This window comes from Hipposideros armiger, unplaced genomic scaffold (assembly GCF_001890085.2).
Source record: "Hipposideros armiger isolate ML-2016 unplaced genomic scaffold, ASM189008v1 scaffold_194, whole genome shotgun sequence".
NCBI lineage: Eukaryota > Metazoa > Chordata > Mammalia > Chiroptera > Hipposideridae > Hipposideros > Hipposideros armiger.
The window spans coordinates 1,207,918-1,224,379 of NW_017731544.1; the positions used below are offsets into that span (position 1 = coordinate 1,207,918).

Below are 16,462 nucleotides of genomic sequence, written 5' to 3' on the forward strand. Positions count from 1 at the left end.
AAAAGACCACGAAAGAGCCATTTAGCTTTCCTGACACCTCATGACTGAAAACTGGATTTAAATTTATGTGCCATCTTCCACACTGATGTCTTTAGCCAGAAGGCTTGCTCTAAATAGATCTTTTTAAAAGATCATTGAAATTAGTCACTCTCTGCCTTCTGTGCAGTGGATAAAACTAAGATCAAATTATTTTACCATATTTGCTGAAAGAAATACATAGCACTTAATTCCCATGTGCCTCTCCCCAGGCTTAGCGAAAGCCCAGTCAAGAGAGGTTTGCCTGGGAAAGCAGAAAATTCTACCCTGCACTTCCCACCTGGTACAGTCTTGCACTCTAACCATAGGACACGGAGGATATGGGGGAAATAGACCAGGATAGAAATGTATTTAGTGGACAGGAAAAAACTATTATTCAAGCCGTCTGCTCCCTGAGCATAACATTCTCCTATGCCTAGTGTGTGCAAAGGGTTGATGGGAACCAGAAACAGTTTTGTTGTGATCAAATCATTGTCCTCTTTTGGATGCTTTAGAGTAGGTGGACTAGGTACTGTATTTCCCCATGTATAAGACACACCCTTTTTCGAAAAATCTGGGGTCTAAAAACTAGGTGCATCTAATACAGTGGTTGTAGATCATTGTCAAGTCATTTAAGAAGTGTGGCATTTCAAATGCCATAGATGGAACTGAGAACAAGGCAATATATAAAGACAGTGATTTGTCATCAGACACAGATGAGGACAAGCTAATGGTTGGGAGTTTTGACAGTGATGAGGAGTTGTATGAATTTTATGATGAATAAAACTTGAGTTCAATAATTTTATGTAATACATTTTTTTTTATTTCAGGCCCCAAAATTAAGGTGTATTTTATACATGGGGAAATACAGTAAGTAGTTCTCAATGGGGAAACTACTGGAAGTTGGAGAGAACAATCCTCCCTTGTGCAAGACCATCCCATCATTGCAGAACATTTAGCACTGCAGGGTCCAGGCCCAATGAATGCCAGTGGAACCCAATCCCCAGTCACTGTGACAACCAAAGTTCTCGCACACTTTCCAAGCACTCTTCTGGGAGCAGTGCGGCAGAAATCTCACTGAGACGCACAGCCTTGATGCAACAGATTATAGGACTAATCCAAAGGTCCCCACCATTCTAGCCCCACAAATTTATGGAATAAAAATGTAATCACCTGGACTGTGTTCATCATTGGGAATGCACAGACATGGAGAGGCCTTAAGATACCCATAAACTAGAGGAAGGGACAAATAATCCCAGTGTAACGAAGGAAATGCTGTTATACACATAGGTGCAAAGCATTGGTGGGTCACAGCGGGGAAAATAGCCAACATCATCTGGAGGGAAAGATCTCATAAAACAGATGGCATTTGATCAGGAGTTTACCAATTATAGGAGAGAAGGAAAAGCAGGAATAGGAGTAGCTTGTGAAAACACAGAGAGGTGTGAAGGGGCATGACATGGCTAAAACAGTGACTAGCAAGTAGCCCATGTGACACAGGGCTAGAGAAAGCTGGGCTCAATAGGCAGGGCCTTGTGTGCCTATGCAATGGACACCTGTTAGTTCATCAATTTACCCTCTTGGTTAAAAAAAAAAAAAGATTTGAAATTAGTCACTCTCAGCCTTGAAAAACGATCCCTTCCCACTCTTACACCATGATTTCCTCTGTGCTAGAAGCCCCCTGACCAATCAGAGCATCACCACCCATCTGCAGTATTAGATTCAGGGACAGGCACCTAATCCAGGGCAGTGAAGTCAGGCCCAGGATATTTGTTCAAAATTTTAGGAAAAAGAACTTTGTTTCCAAAAAAGAAAATTCCTTGGTTCTACTCAACATTTACAACTCCAAAGCTTAACAATAATCTGCAGTTTCTGCCACGATCAATGTAATAGTTTTTCCCCAGGCTCCATCAGGGATAGGAAAGGCTGTGCAGGGGATTCCATATCCTTCTCCTAGCACCAAAACTTTCCACTTCCTCTAGGAGGTACATAAAATATAATTCTCTGACAATAATCCACCTAGTGCTAACTTTTAACCCATTCTCATTTAAATAAAACTGAATCACTCAAAAATTCATTACTTCATTTTAATTTGATAAAAGCAAATTAAAATTGAAATATAAATATTTGTTATGCTCCCCCCACCCCCATTTTCAGGCAGATAGAGCTTGAGCAGCATCCTGTGTCTTCTTGAGCAGGATGATAGACGGAGATGCAAATGAGAAAAAAGGAGAAAGGACAACATTCAATACAGAATGATGACCAGATCCTCAGAAAGACCTGAAGGTGTGGCCCAAAGAGCCTGCATTCTTACAGGAGAAAAAAAGAGTTTAGAAATGTGTGACAGCTGCCTTCAGAACTGAACTTCAGAGAAGAAACACTTAAAGATTTTTAGGAGGTTTTGTCATTTGGTATGCTTAGAAAACCTTCACTAAATCCCTGCATTCTTCTCCATTGCTTTTGGAGTCAGATTTGTAGGGGGAGTTGAGAAGCTGTATTATTTTTGTGGAGTGTTTTGTTTTGTTTGTTTTGTTTTGTTTTCAGATGAAATGACATGTGAACATCAACCTTAAGATGAAAGGGAGAAGGGCCTAAAAGAATAAATTACTTGATATCATTAGTAAAAATGTAAGTCACCATGGTTGAAAACATGGGCAAGGAAACTGAAGGTGAAGTAAAACCATTTTTTAAAAACTGATCAAACTCCATTGTGGAAAAATTTCTCTGGCAACCATGTAGAATGCTATTTGAAGAAAAAAAATTGAACATAGGAAGAACTCTTGAGAGACTTTGGCATTCAGGTGATCGACTTTTTTGTTAGATTTCACAGTATTTTAAACATTGCATTTTGACATCCCTAAACTACCTTTCTCAAATCAAATTGATATTTTGGGCTTTGACCAATGACGGTGATACAGAGCTACTGGTCCTTGTACTGCTCATCAGGCATGTTGACTAGAGGAGGGCCAAGAGAAAACCAGCTTGGATAATTGCACTGAGATGCTTAAGGAGACCTGCAGAGCGCAGCCATCCTCCATCCTACCAGGAGCTATAGTGACACAAAAAATAATATTCTTTTTTCTTCCATCCTTATTACCCACGTTATTGCACAGAGGTTTAAAAACTGGGGTTTGCATGAACTTCCCACTTCTATTGCAATGTGCAAGTGAGGGGCCCTTGGAAAGCCAGTGGGAGGGGGAAAACCTGACCTGACTTACCATGGCCTCAGGATGTTCTTCTCACCTGGGACCCCCAACTGGGGGCCCAAGACACAGGTGAAGATTTTTTAAATTACCTGAATGTGGCAGAGAGAGCACCTACAGGAAGTGTAAGTCATGATTGCATCATAATTTTCAGCTCTCTGTCAACAGAACACTATCTCTCACCAACCCTTACCTTACCCTAATAATATGCAAATCTATTATTCCCCTGAAAAGCACGTTTTTCATTAAGTCTGAGTCCAGGAAAGACTTGATGGGGGCCTGAACTCTGTGAGTAGCATGAGAATAAACAGAAGGGGTAGAATTCAAGAGACTTTTAGAAAGTAGAATCTAAAGAATTTGGTCACTGATAAAACATATGCAAAAGGCAAAAGAAAGGGAGAAAACTGGCTCTAACTGACTCTAAAGTTCCTAGCTCGAAAGATCAAATGAAAGGAAATATAGTAGGAAAAGGAATGGTACCCAGATGAAATTTCAGTTTTAGAAATGTCATTCTGATGCTATGGGATGTGCATGTGGAAGTGTCCAGTTGGAGGCTGACACTACAGAATTAGATGTCAAGAGAGCTCAAAGTTGGTGATACTGATTCGGAAGTCATCAGAGTCTAGTATCGAAACTCACAGGAGTGGTTTAGTAAATCATAGGAATCAAAGAAATGAGAGGAGGATGAAAGGATGGACCATAAAAACACTAAATCTGTAGCAAACAGGGACAATATATTAATATATAAATACATACATATGTACCAAGGATGCTGAAAAAATGTATACAAGTGGACACTTTAGTCAACATTTCTCAAGCAGCAGCTCACCATAATCAGAAGTGTCTGGATGCTGAGTGCAACCACTTTGAGCACCTCTTATAATTGCAGAAGTCAAACGTGACTGGTATCCAACTTTTGTTATCGGTATATATTGAGTATTAAATTTTTAATACATTTTTTCTTTCTTAAAATGTGTATACATTTTTGGCACCATATATATCTATATCTGCATGTATGATACTATACAACATTCATCCTTCAAAATGTAAAAAGATATAATAATATATTTTCCCCTTAGAATCCACATTCCATTTTGTTCTCACAAAGCCCTGGAAACTTGACAAGGACAATTACTACTTCCTTTTTTCAATGAGTAAACTGAACCAGGAACAATCTTGTGTTTCACCCAAAAGCACCTGGCATGCTAGAGGTATAATGGGGATGACAATTTCTGGTCCAGTATTCTTTCCACTAAATTGCACTGCCTCCTGAACATGGTATCCTTTATCCATGCTGCACTGCCACTTACAAACAGAAATGCAAATACGAGAGCAGCAACACAGAAAATAATCCAGAAAAAAAAGCAATTATATAAGATAACATTTTTAGTTCCTTAAGCGAGTAATTTAGTAGTGATTTTAAGAAAGGTCACTTTCTCCATTTGCATTTCTGTTTCCTGATTTGTAAAATTATCATTCCTGCCTTCTATTTTCATCTCAAGGATTATATAATGTTCAGAGATACTTCTGAGTTCCCATGATTACTACTACTAAAAGACCCAATTCTGTCCCGCACCAGAAAATCAAGTCAAAGTAATCACCACGTGAGAATTGATATTACTTTATTTTTGTTGTTATTGCAGTTTTCAGAATTAGTAACTTAATTCAGGTATGTATTGAGCCATTTCTCAACAAGGTCTCCTGTTAGGAACTAAACATAGAAAAATAAAGTGTGGTGATTATCACAACAAACTCTGAACACAGAAGAATGGTTCCAATGGCAGCTATGCAGATTATTAGCTGTGTGTGACATGTAGTAAACACCATGTTTTGGCTATTAGGATTACGATAACTATTATTACTCTTACAAGCAATGAGACTATGGAACCCACGAAAACTACCAAGAACCATGAATACCCCTGTGGTGATTTTCTAAGCTTACTTTCATTCTAACTCTTCCAAATTCAGCCACAAAATATCAGTTTCCACATTTGAAAATTGACATGAAAGTTTTTGGCAATCAAATTATTCTTAAGATAAAATACTGCCTACTATTCCCTGTTTCTAGAGAACTATAAATGATCATTCTTCTATGGACAAAAAAATCAATGTAAATTGAATTTCTTTTCAAAGGAGGGCTGACAAAGGCTGACAAAATTGCCTCTTCAGAGAAAAATCGGCTGGGAAAAGAAGCCTTCAAATGTTACCACTAAGACCTAAAGAAAATCCTAGTAACATGTCCATGATGTATTGGGTCTTTTCAACTGGAGAACTGCTTGAGTTTAAAACAAAAGTTTCTCTCAACATTTTCCAATTTTATTGTGTGCAGAGACTAAAAATCCCACTAAGAAAACAAGCAGCAGCATTTTAAAGCCGTTATGAATAAATAATGAAGCAATGCAAAAGCAATTACATCAAAATATTCATTTTTAGTCATGGGTCTACCAGGATGGAGTGATGAGTTTATATGGGGATGGAGTAAGGATTTCTAGGAATTTAAACAATGTGCTAATTATTCCCTATATACATAGTTAAGAGGAGAAAGGAGAGGGAGAGAAGGAGAGGGAGAGGGGGAGGGAGAGGGATGAGAAGGGAGGTAGGGAGGTAGGGAGGGAGAGAGGGAGAGAGAAAGAAAGGCTTGTTTATTTCTAAAATAGGCTGTAGTTCAATGCAATTACATATGTGATAGCAAATATGGGTGTTTATCTAAAAAAAGTCAAATTGGAACTTCTTTAAGTATTTTTAGTGCATTAGCAGTAAAAGCAAAAAGAAGGGATTTGTAGATCTTCCAATAACAAAGAAATTGGTAAAAATTATTCTCTTTTGCACTTAAACTGCATCACTACAATTACATCATGAATTAAATGAGTCTCTGCCCACTGACAGGTCTCTATCCCATCTGCAGTGTGTAGAAACCTAAATTGATTTCCCCACACACAACCAGACTAATAAAAATACCATGTGCAAATTCAATTATAAAAACAGTCTAATCTCAGGCAGAGTATATTTGACTGAGAATATTCCAACTCACCAAATTACCCTTTTTTTTCCAGTCTCTAACTATGAAAGGTTGTTGTCTTCTAAATTCAGGTTGTAAATATACCAAGTTAAAACTATTATTATAGTTACTGTCCACTGCTCTTATTCTCCTTTCAATATATCCATGTCTTTATAGGGCAAACTTTCAAGGCAAAGTAATAGTAACAATTTTAAAATCCATTGTAATTTTATTAACACTATATATGCAGCTTGCAAAGTCCTGAAACATAAACAATCTCATTTAAGCCACACAACAACGTTGAATAAATGGGATTATTAGGTCCACAATAACAGAAATTACAGATAAGGAAAGAGAGGCACAGGGAAGCCAAGACACTTAGGATTGTCGCCACAAGTGGCTAAAAATCCGAGATTCATTTCTATGAACTTTCTATATTAAGAACTTGGTTGGAAACCTCAGGAGATTCCAAGGTGAAATGTGAAACTGCCCCTCTCCCATACATGGAGGGCAAGAAGAAACAGAAGAAATCGGCAAGCCACTCCAGATTGTTAGGTGGCATGTTTAATAGGCAAGGAAACATGAGACTTGACTTGACAGCCACAAGATGAGTAGATCTCCACCCGTACCTTGAGAATCTTAAAAGTTTATATAGAGCCCTTAACTGGATTCAGTCACATATTCAGTTAAGATGGTCTCAACAACACATTGTTCTCTCAGGACTGCATCGTTGAAACTGGCGTCTACTGCAGGAATAGCAGGGAAAGCATTCATTCCAAGGGCAGGGGAGGAGGTGAGAAGCCTCCAATTGCCAGGGTCCAGTTCAAGGGTCAACTGACTGTCATGTCCTCTTCCAAGACTTCCTCCAATAGAATGATCAAAAACAATTATGATAGGATATAGGAATAAACCCACCAAATTCAAGTGGCCAATGTGTTTCCAATTAGTACATGACAGCGTCCTACCAACATAATGCTGATGCACACTATGGGGGGTACATAAACCCTCATTTTAAGTTAACTTTTACAAAAATGTATTCTGAAGATAAATACATTTCTCTTAATCTTCAGATCAATTTAGGTTTTTCAAATTTAGAAAACGATTCATCATGTAATCTCTTAGGTAGATACTCTAAACTATTAAGTTGTAAACTGCACTAAATTTTAAAACCAAAAGCTTTAAAAAAAAACAAAACAATTTTGAAATAATTCTTCTTAAAAAATTACTGGGCAGGGCCAGCCAAGTGGCGCATTGGTTAGGAGTTGCTTGGGACACCAGCTCTGAGCAGTAGGGCCCGGTTCAGATCCCACATGAGGGCCAGTGATGCTGCTCCCTCTACAGCTAAGATGGTGAACAACAGCTCGACCTGGAACTGGGCTGCCATAAGTCGTCGGCGACGGCGTAGGCTGCAGTGGGGCTGGCCGGATCTGGCATGAGCTACCTTGAGCGGCCGTCCAATGGCCAGTGAGTGACTGCCTCACTAGGGAAAAGCGCAATGGTCACAATACCAACATGGGCCAGTGAAGCGATGTCCTCCACAACTAGACTGAAAATCAAAAGGAAAGCTACTTGTCTGTTCCCCTTCCCCAATTCCCCAATTAAAAAAAAAAATCTTTAAAAAAAATTACTGGGCAAAATGTAAAAAAAATCTACAACTTTTTCATGGGGCAAACCCACATCTAATGATGTCATATTCTCACCCTTCAAACATCTTTATGTCCTTTACATTATTAGGTTAAGAGAGTACAAGGACATACTCTTGGAAAGATGACTGGAAAATTCCCCTTCTACATTTTATTCTCATTAAACCCCAGAATAATCTCAAACATTTCTTTCAAATCTACAGCTAATTATAATTTGATTCAATGCACATTAAACATATATATCTTCATGTATTACTTACAAATATGTTTATTGGCTTAATGTGAATATCAAGCCACATAAAAACATACATACATGAATATAATCAGAAATCAGAAACATAAGCATCGACCAACCTTTCAAAAAACAAAAAACAAAAGCAGGTTCTACTCCTGGATTTAGCAACTAAATGGTTGACTTTAAGCAAACCATGGATGACTCATATGTTGGAATTTTCATTATATAAGTAGAAAAATATGCAGTCAGGATATAGGGGAGCTACAAAAAATAAAATGTCACCAAAATTTGGAGCCTAAAATTAAAGTATTAAAATTTTATATATAAGAGATATAATACAAGGTATTAAGATTATTCCATTTTACTTGTTTTATTCCATGCTAACATATCACTATCTAATAATAATTTGGCTTCCCAGGTACACTTTCTTTCAGAGAGAGCACCAGGATTAACAAGTATGAGTATTCTGGTTTGGTTCACTGTTACAATCCTCATTGTAGATTAAAATTAAAATTGGCACTTGAGTTTATAATCAGATTAATGTCTTGGGCTAGTATGAAGCAGGCCCTCAGAGCCTCACCAGTAAAGTTACCAGATGTTTTGTGAGCAGCAAAATTTAGAGGATAAGTGAGCAAAACAGTGTTTCTATCATCTCTTCTCCCAAATGCAATACTGTTCAAGACTAAGATCAAACAGGCAGCTATGTTAGGCAAATAAAAGAGATGATGATGACAATGATGATGATGATGATGATAATGAATATGACATCCACAACTTTAAGAGACTGGTTGCATTCCTATATTGATAATGCCTCATTATCTATAGATAGTAGTCAACATCATTTGCACATATGTAAGAAACTTAAGAATCAGTAATTTGCTGGACCTTTATTTAAACCAATCCAAAATGTTATAGCAAATTGAACCCAAATTGAATGTATACAATTTGTCAGCTAATATCACAAGCCAATGTCTTATATACATAAAGAAAATTAAATTTATCGACTATTATACTTTACAGAACATTTCTGTCCCTAATAAAGCTATTGAAACCTGAGTATATGAAATGTTTGAATTTCTTTAAAAGGAGAAAAAAACTAAGTTTTCACTGGTCTTAACCTTAACAGTAGATCAAAAGGCTCAACTGCACCTATGTATGCTGATACCACATATTGGTGTATGAGCTATTGCTTAAATTAACAAATTACTCACCTTAACATTAAAGTGCATAAATTCCTGAATTAGGTCATTTTTCTCTCTTGTAAATTATCACATATATAGTACTTAGCTATTAATATATCTTAAATACACATGTAATTATATACATATAACTACTCTTCAGAAAGTGTTATCTAGTAAGAGAAAAGCTATAAGTGCAAAAGAGAAATGTATATAAACTAATTTTTAAGTGAAAACTGAATCACAAGTCATTCCTTTATTTTCTTTGAGGTATGATCAAATATTCATACAACCCCCAAGAAGGATAAACGAAAAAAAAAAAATACAGTCATTCAAAAAGCTATCTTTTTACCCACACATGTGCTATTGTTTTTGGCTTGGCTTTAGTATAATTATTAGTGTAAAAAGAAGCAAAAATATAACAAGATCAAGGTGAGATTTCTATTCCATATTTTTAATGTTTGATACCTGTTAATTGACAAGACTAAGGAATAGAGATCTGTAATATAGATTTACATCTATAAAACGTGAAGGTTAGAAACTGTGCAACCTCAGACTGCACAGATTCTAACAGCATCTTTGCTGAATAGCCCGAGATAGTACATAGTGCCCCATAAATTATGCAGAGCTGAAGTGCTGAAATGCACAATTTCATCTTCCACGTAATGGGCCAACTTGATCTGAGACATCAATTTTGGGAGTTGGTTCTGCTTTTATCCTTAATTGTAATAATCAAATTATTTTAAAATAATAACATACCAAAATATCAGTTATCATGATTAATCACCCAATCAAAATTGCTTCTCTTGTTAATTATTATTATTTTCGATGCAAGAAAGAAAACAGCATTATAAAGTGCCAAAGGACACAGGGCACAGTATAATCAGCTTCTCAACCCACAGTTTCAGACTCTAGCCCTTATATCAAGTCCTGTTGTTTCCCCAGGCCCTGTATCTGCCGCAGCTTGAGTTCTGGGACAGTTATGATAATGACACCAGAAAATCAGAAGTGGGGCTCGGAATTAAGTTTTTTTGCTCAGAGGTTCAACATAAAGGAGCTCTGAGAATTTGTGGAGTCTCTAAAATAAATCATTTCCCAGCCCCGCTATGTTGGCCTAATCTACAAAGTTGAGTTCTGCTTCCATTTCCCAGCCTAGGACTCTAAACTCGGCCCTGCACACCCATCTGCTTTGTTGAGGTTCTGATAATCTGTCAGGATCTGCCAATTATCTCTGCTGTCCCTCAGGGATGGATGAATCCTGCTAAAGAATGTCAGAATGCTAGATCCATCAAATGATGCCTTTCTGACTTTGAACGACTGGACCTGCCCCATTTACTAGGCTAAATATCACCCCCAACTCCATTCACCCTCACACCCTGCCTCCACCCCATCTGACCACCCTCTTGGAGTTTTTCTCACCTCTATGAGTTTTTCTAAATTAAATTCATCATTAAAAACTGAATCTACCGCTGAATAAAGCACAGAAGATTCACTTACTGTCTAAACTAATCTTGGACTTCACCTTACTATAGAAGCGATATAATCTCCACTACTGATATATCCATTTCCAGAAGCCTTACAGATAATCTCACCAAGCTCCCCCATTTCAAACTTGGGTTTCTCCCTAAGTGCCCAGTCTTGGGCTAAGGAATGCCTTCCATTTCCTGCTCACTTTAACCAATTGAAAAAAAAGAAAAAAAAAAATATATATATATATATATGCACTGAGCATTCAGCAATTTAAAGAACAGGAATAATCCAATACTATGAACTGTCTACTTTGCTGGGGCAGGGACTGCTAGTTGTCCTAGTTGTCCTCCAATAGCAATAAATCTCTTCTTCCTTTTAGTAATAAAACTCCCTACTTTCACCTGAGCACATGGCTATCCAACTAGAAACTTTATTCCCTAGTCTCCTTTGCAGCTAAAGTGTCCAGGTGACTTAAATTCTGGCCAATAGGATGTGAGAAAAAGTATATGTGCTACAATCCAGATTTTATTACTAAAAAGGAAACCAACTGCTCTCCACTCTCCTTTCCCTCAGACTGGAACAGAGGTATCCTGGTCATGATAGAAGCTCTTCAGCAAACAGGAGGGCACTGTGGTGCCTCAACCTCATGGCCCAGCTACTCATCAGCCCCAGAACTACCTGTCTGCCTCTAGATTGTTAGGTGAGAAATGTCTTTCTTATTTGAGCACTGCATGTTGGGGCTATTGTTACAGGAGCTTAGCCTATTCCCTAAATAGTACATCTCCACAAGCTTCCTGCAACTCATTCAAACATTTCCCTGGGGTGTCATTCTTTAAAGCAAAGATTAGCAAAATTTTCCATATAAGGCCAGAAGGTAAATATTATGGGCTTTGCAAGCCACATACATCTCTGTTGTATATTCTTTTATTTTATTTTTGATATCATTTAAAATGTAAAATCCATTCTTAGCTCAAAGGGTCATACAAAAATAGACCCCGAATTTGGCCTGCAGGTCCACAGTTTACGGAAATCCTGGAAGCAACAAATATAAATTCCCCTAGATAAGGAGCAATCTTTTTATATCATGAGTTAGTTATGTTCATGTCTAGAAAGGAAGACCAAAACAATGTGATTTAGAGGCTTAGTTAGAGCAAGTCTAGATGTTATGGAAGCAGAAAAGAAAGGAGGCAAATTCTGCCTGTTAACTTTTTTTCATCACTGCTATTGATATGTATATTTTAGGTCAGATCCTGTCTTCTCTCATCCTGTGATAAGCTTTCCAGATGCAAGGATCCATTCTGTAATTCTCCCCTTTGGCATAGTCCATGTAGAAAACAGTAAGGATGGCCAATTGTCTCATTTACTGATCACTTTGCCACCTACTTATAAACCTTTTCATAACGGTGTATGTATTGTTGTCTGCTCAAATAACTGAGTAAAAGTTACAGATTTATTTTGCCTTCAAATATTCCTTTGCACTGTCACCTAGTTGAATATTATGATTTGAAAGGTAGAGTAAATGATAACCCCAATGAACTAAACTATAGTACATACAAAAATTTACAATACTGTTTTATATTGCTACATATTAAGACCAAAGACTCTCTCCTTTCCCCTTAGAACTGACAGGTCTGCATTGGGGTCCTAGATTTATGAAAAGAACTTAGTGATTTTTTAGCATTCTGAGATGAGCATGTTCCTAGAAAAAATAGAATAGTGTCTCAGTTAACGTCAGATTCAAAACTTTCCCCTCAGATCATTATAGTGAGGATTGAAAATGCTATAAATTTCTGGAATTTCAGAGAAAATAATTTCTAATTAAATGGCCAAAAACACTTTCCAGAGACAAATAAAAGCACTGGACTTGTCTTCTCTCAGTATTACCATTAGTTTCAGAGATAGTTGTAAACTGATCTACAAAGAATATTTAGAACACTTAATAAATTACCGTTCTTGTTTTGTTTCTTTTTCTGTGTAACAGATTTTAAAAAGCAATCCAGGCAAAAAGTCTACACAGTGGTCCACAGATAGTGGTCTTCTTCACTGTATTTTACACTCTTTAAAACAGAGGAGAACTGGGCATTCAGATAACCCTGGAATTACATTGCAATCAGGACTTAACATGTCGCATCTCACCGTCTTTTCCTTTCATTACAGTCCATAGCTCTAATTGTTTACTATGTACTTTCATTATTTTTCAATGTAGTGCTTGGTGCTGCCTTCTATATTTCTGTTTCTTGTCTAGTAGTTTTATATGCCAATCTTACATCCTCAGAAAGACTGATTTGAATCTCCTTGGGGGCAAAAAAAATGTACTTAATACTTGTCTTCCAATAACTACCAGTAATGGTAGCCCAAGACAGAAAGGAGTTCAGTAAATATTTTTTGAATAGAGCTGAATTAATTTTTCTTTTTAAGGTTTGGAAGATAAAACAACATACCCACCTTGGCTGTGTAAGGGGAGGTCACTCCCCATCCCTCCGAATTCTCCACTGAAGCAAGGTTTTTCAACCCTGGACTCACTGCACAGCTCTAGGCAATACCTGATTACCTCACACGCAAACACAATTTATCCTGCACGAAGGTTTATGGAGAAGGCCTGGGAGGCATGGCCCATACTAATTATCGGGTCCAACTATCTCATTAGTGCAGGCTAGCAAAACTGTTAGGGTTTAAAACTTTCTTGAAACTATAGTATCTGAGTGTAGTTCAAAACAAACTGCTTTCTGTCATCCCAGAATTTCCTACTTGAATGCTGTTCCAAGTCATGCATTTCTTCCTCTTTGATTCATATTCCACTTCCACGAAAATGTTTTCTTTCTAGCATTTGGGTATTTCTACTTTAATACCACATTTAGATATAGCTCTGAGTTACATACAGATATGTAAAAGATGTATTTCTGTTTCTAATGTAAGAAACTAGGCCCAAACATCAACAATATATTTCTTAAATACAAACATCCAATGATCCATTCACATATTTCCTCATTTGCATACCTTCTCTCCCTTTTTTGTACAATCCCAAATTCACTCACTAGAAATATACTCTAATTTTGTTTTCTGATTTCTTATTTTTAGCATTCTTGTTCATTCTCCCCTCATTTCATAAAGTACATGCATAAGTGCAGAAGCTATGAATACAATAGCTATGAATACAACATATAAATAGGTGTGCGCGCACATATACAAAAATTTTTTTTATTTTATATAAAATACAAAAATTTATTTTATATAAAATATAAAAATTTATTTTTAGCATTCTTGTTCATTCTCCCCTCGTTTCATAAAGTATATGCATAGATGCAGAAGCTATGAATACAAAAGCTATGAATACAATATATAAATAGGTGTGCGTGCACATACACAAGCACACACATGTGCACACAAACTACACTCAGATACTACAGTTTTTGCTATGGTCAATTTACAATTTATAAACATGGTTGCTTCAAAACATCACTGGCTGATCAGTTTCCAGGACTTTGGCCTGCATTTTTACACGGAAACAGTATTATACATGATGATTAGGTCCTCAGAAGAATTAATCTAATACAGTATGCTGATTTAAGTCCAATAGATTCTGGTTTATGAATCCAGTAGGCTCAACTCAGAAATACCTGGTACCTCAATGTGAAAGGGAGACATCTAGAAGCCAAAATGAGAGCGGAATGGGAAAACTGAGCAAGCTGTAGGCTAGACAATGAAGAAGGGAGCCAGCAGTTCCATATCTAATACTCAAGAAGTAAGGGCTTGGTTCAGGTTGTGAAATGCAGGCAATGGAGGTACGCAGAAGCACTGTACATTTATGGACCTACCAGTGGCTTGTATTGCTAGAGCATAAGGTGTGTGGGAGGGAGGGAAGTGGGAAATGGAAGGAGTGTAGACAGGTGGTTGGGAACAGATACTGGTTCTGTGATCAGCCTTTTCAGAGACACTGTGTTACTCAGGCAACTGCAAGGCTAGGATGAAACGAACGCAGAAGCCCAGTTATATGAACTTGATCAGCAGAGTGGGGCGTAAGGAAAAGCTATGACTCAGTAGGCATGTAGCAGCACCGGGGTTTTCTTAGGAACAGCAGGTACCAGTCATTAGCGCAGTGAATTCCAATCAGTTGTACCTCCACACTATTAGGGTGGGGTCCCAATGTATTCCTCGTCCTGGTCAGAACTGGCTCAAGAACCGGAAATGATTAGCATACAAGGCCCCTGTACCCAAGCCTAAAAGTGCTGACACAGGCCATCCTTTACAGTTTGGCTTCCAGGTTAAACCACAAACTTCCAACTTAGGACCCCAAGAATGTCCCCTCCCTAAACAGCACCTGCAAAGGGAATACAGGCTCTCCTTCCCTGAGCCACAACAGGCTATAGGAGCAACAGCAGGAGCCTGAGAGGCTCCTGTAACACTGAAGGAATAAGAGGAGGAGGGTACAGATGAAACTCAGGACCCCAGCACTGATGAAGAGAGACTAGGATACCCACAGCCAGTGGTGCAGGCGAGAGGAAGTCCTGGGGCAACTGGACTCTTAACTGGAGAGCCACTGATATGAAAGAGAACTCCCTACTCTTAAAATATGCTTGGAGATGTAGGCAGTGTCTGCATAAGGATCCGTGTGAGAAGTTTGTGATGCTAAACTTCATCAGGTAAGTGTGATGGGGAAGCTGCGGCTAATTCATATTTTTCTTCTTTCGGTGGATTGTTCTACCTCTAAAAGAGATATTTTTTAAAAAGAGAAGAAGGATCTCGTACTTTAAGAGGAGGGAGGCATATAGAGCATGAGGTGGCTCCCACAGTGATAGATGCGGCTGCCCGTAGGGAGAAGCAGTCGCCTCTACAGTGAACCCCTGCAGTCAGAAACACCAAGCTCCTCAAGGGTGGGGACCAGGCCTGTTTTGCTTCTACTGTATCCCTAGCATCTAGGACAGTGCCTGGCACATAATGGCCTTCTACAAAGACATGTTGAAGGAATCACAAGAGCCAGATGCAAGGCTGAGCACTTTCCTACATCATCTCATCTCATCATCACCATAGTGCTGTGCACCTAGATAGCTACCTTTGAAGCCAAACACTAGAGAAGAGCAATTTAAAGTATTTTTCTTAACAAGTTGATCCATATTTTCCAGAAACCTTTTCAAATATTTCTGAAGCACCCAGCACTACATTTTGGTTTTCTGATTGCTAAGGCTCTGATTTTTCCGTCCCACTTTTGGTATCAGCAATGTTCCTTACAGAACTACAAAATGAATGAAATGGTCCATATTAAATCACTTCAGATGTCTATATGGCATTAGGGACTTATATCATGTCACTCTCATTATAATATCCTAAAGTCATCTTAAAGTAGAAGCTCAAACCACTGGAGCGTAGCTTCCTGGAGACGTAAGCTCCAAGAGCACAACAGCCTTTGTGAAACCTGCTTAGGGGGTTAGACGGCTATAATGTGGAAATGCACTTGACAGATGCCTGGACTCTCTAAGAACACAAGCAAAGCCCAGTCCACAGAGCTTGTGTCTCTCATTTTATAAATTTATCTAGAAACTGAAGTGTGAGGGGTTCAATTTCAAATCCTTCTACCTGTCTTTAGTATTTAGAAGATACAGCAGGTAAATATCCCTTATTAAAGGTAATAAAGCCCACTGAGAAATATGGTACCAGAATTTGGTGGGGCCTGCCGAGTGGCTCAGCTGGTTAAGAGCTCGCTCAAGAGTTTGAGCTCTGAGCAA

The 16,462-nt window shown here is 38.0% G+C and overlaps 1 protein-coding gene across 1 annotated transcript in view; it reads right to left on the bottom strand.

The window, feature by feature from the left end:
* Positions 1 to 16,462, bottom strand: part of NELL2 (neural EGFL like 2) — a 329,178-nt gene that overhangs the window by 282,474 nt on the left and 30,242 nt on the right. The gene's annotated exons all lie outside the window — the stretch shown is intronic.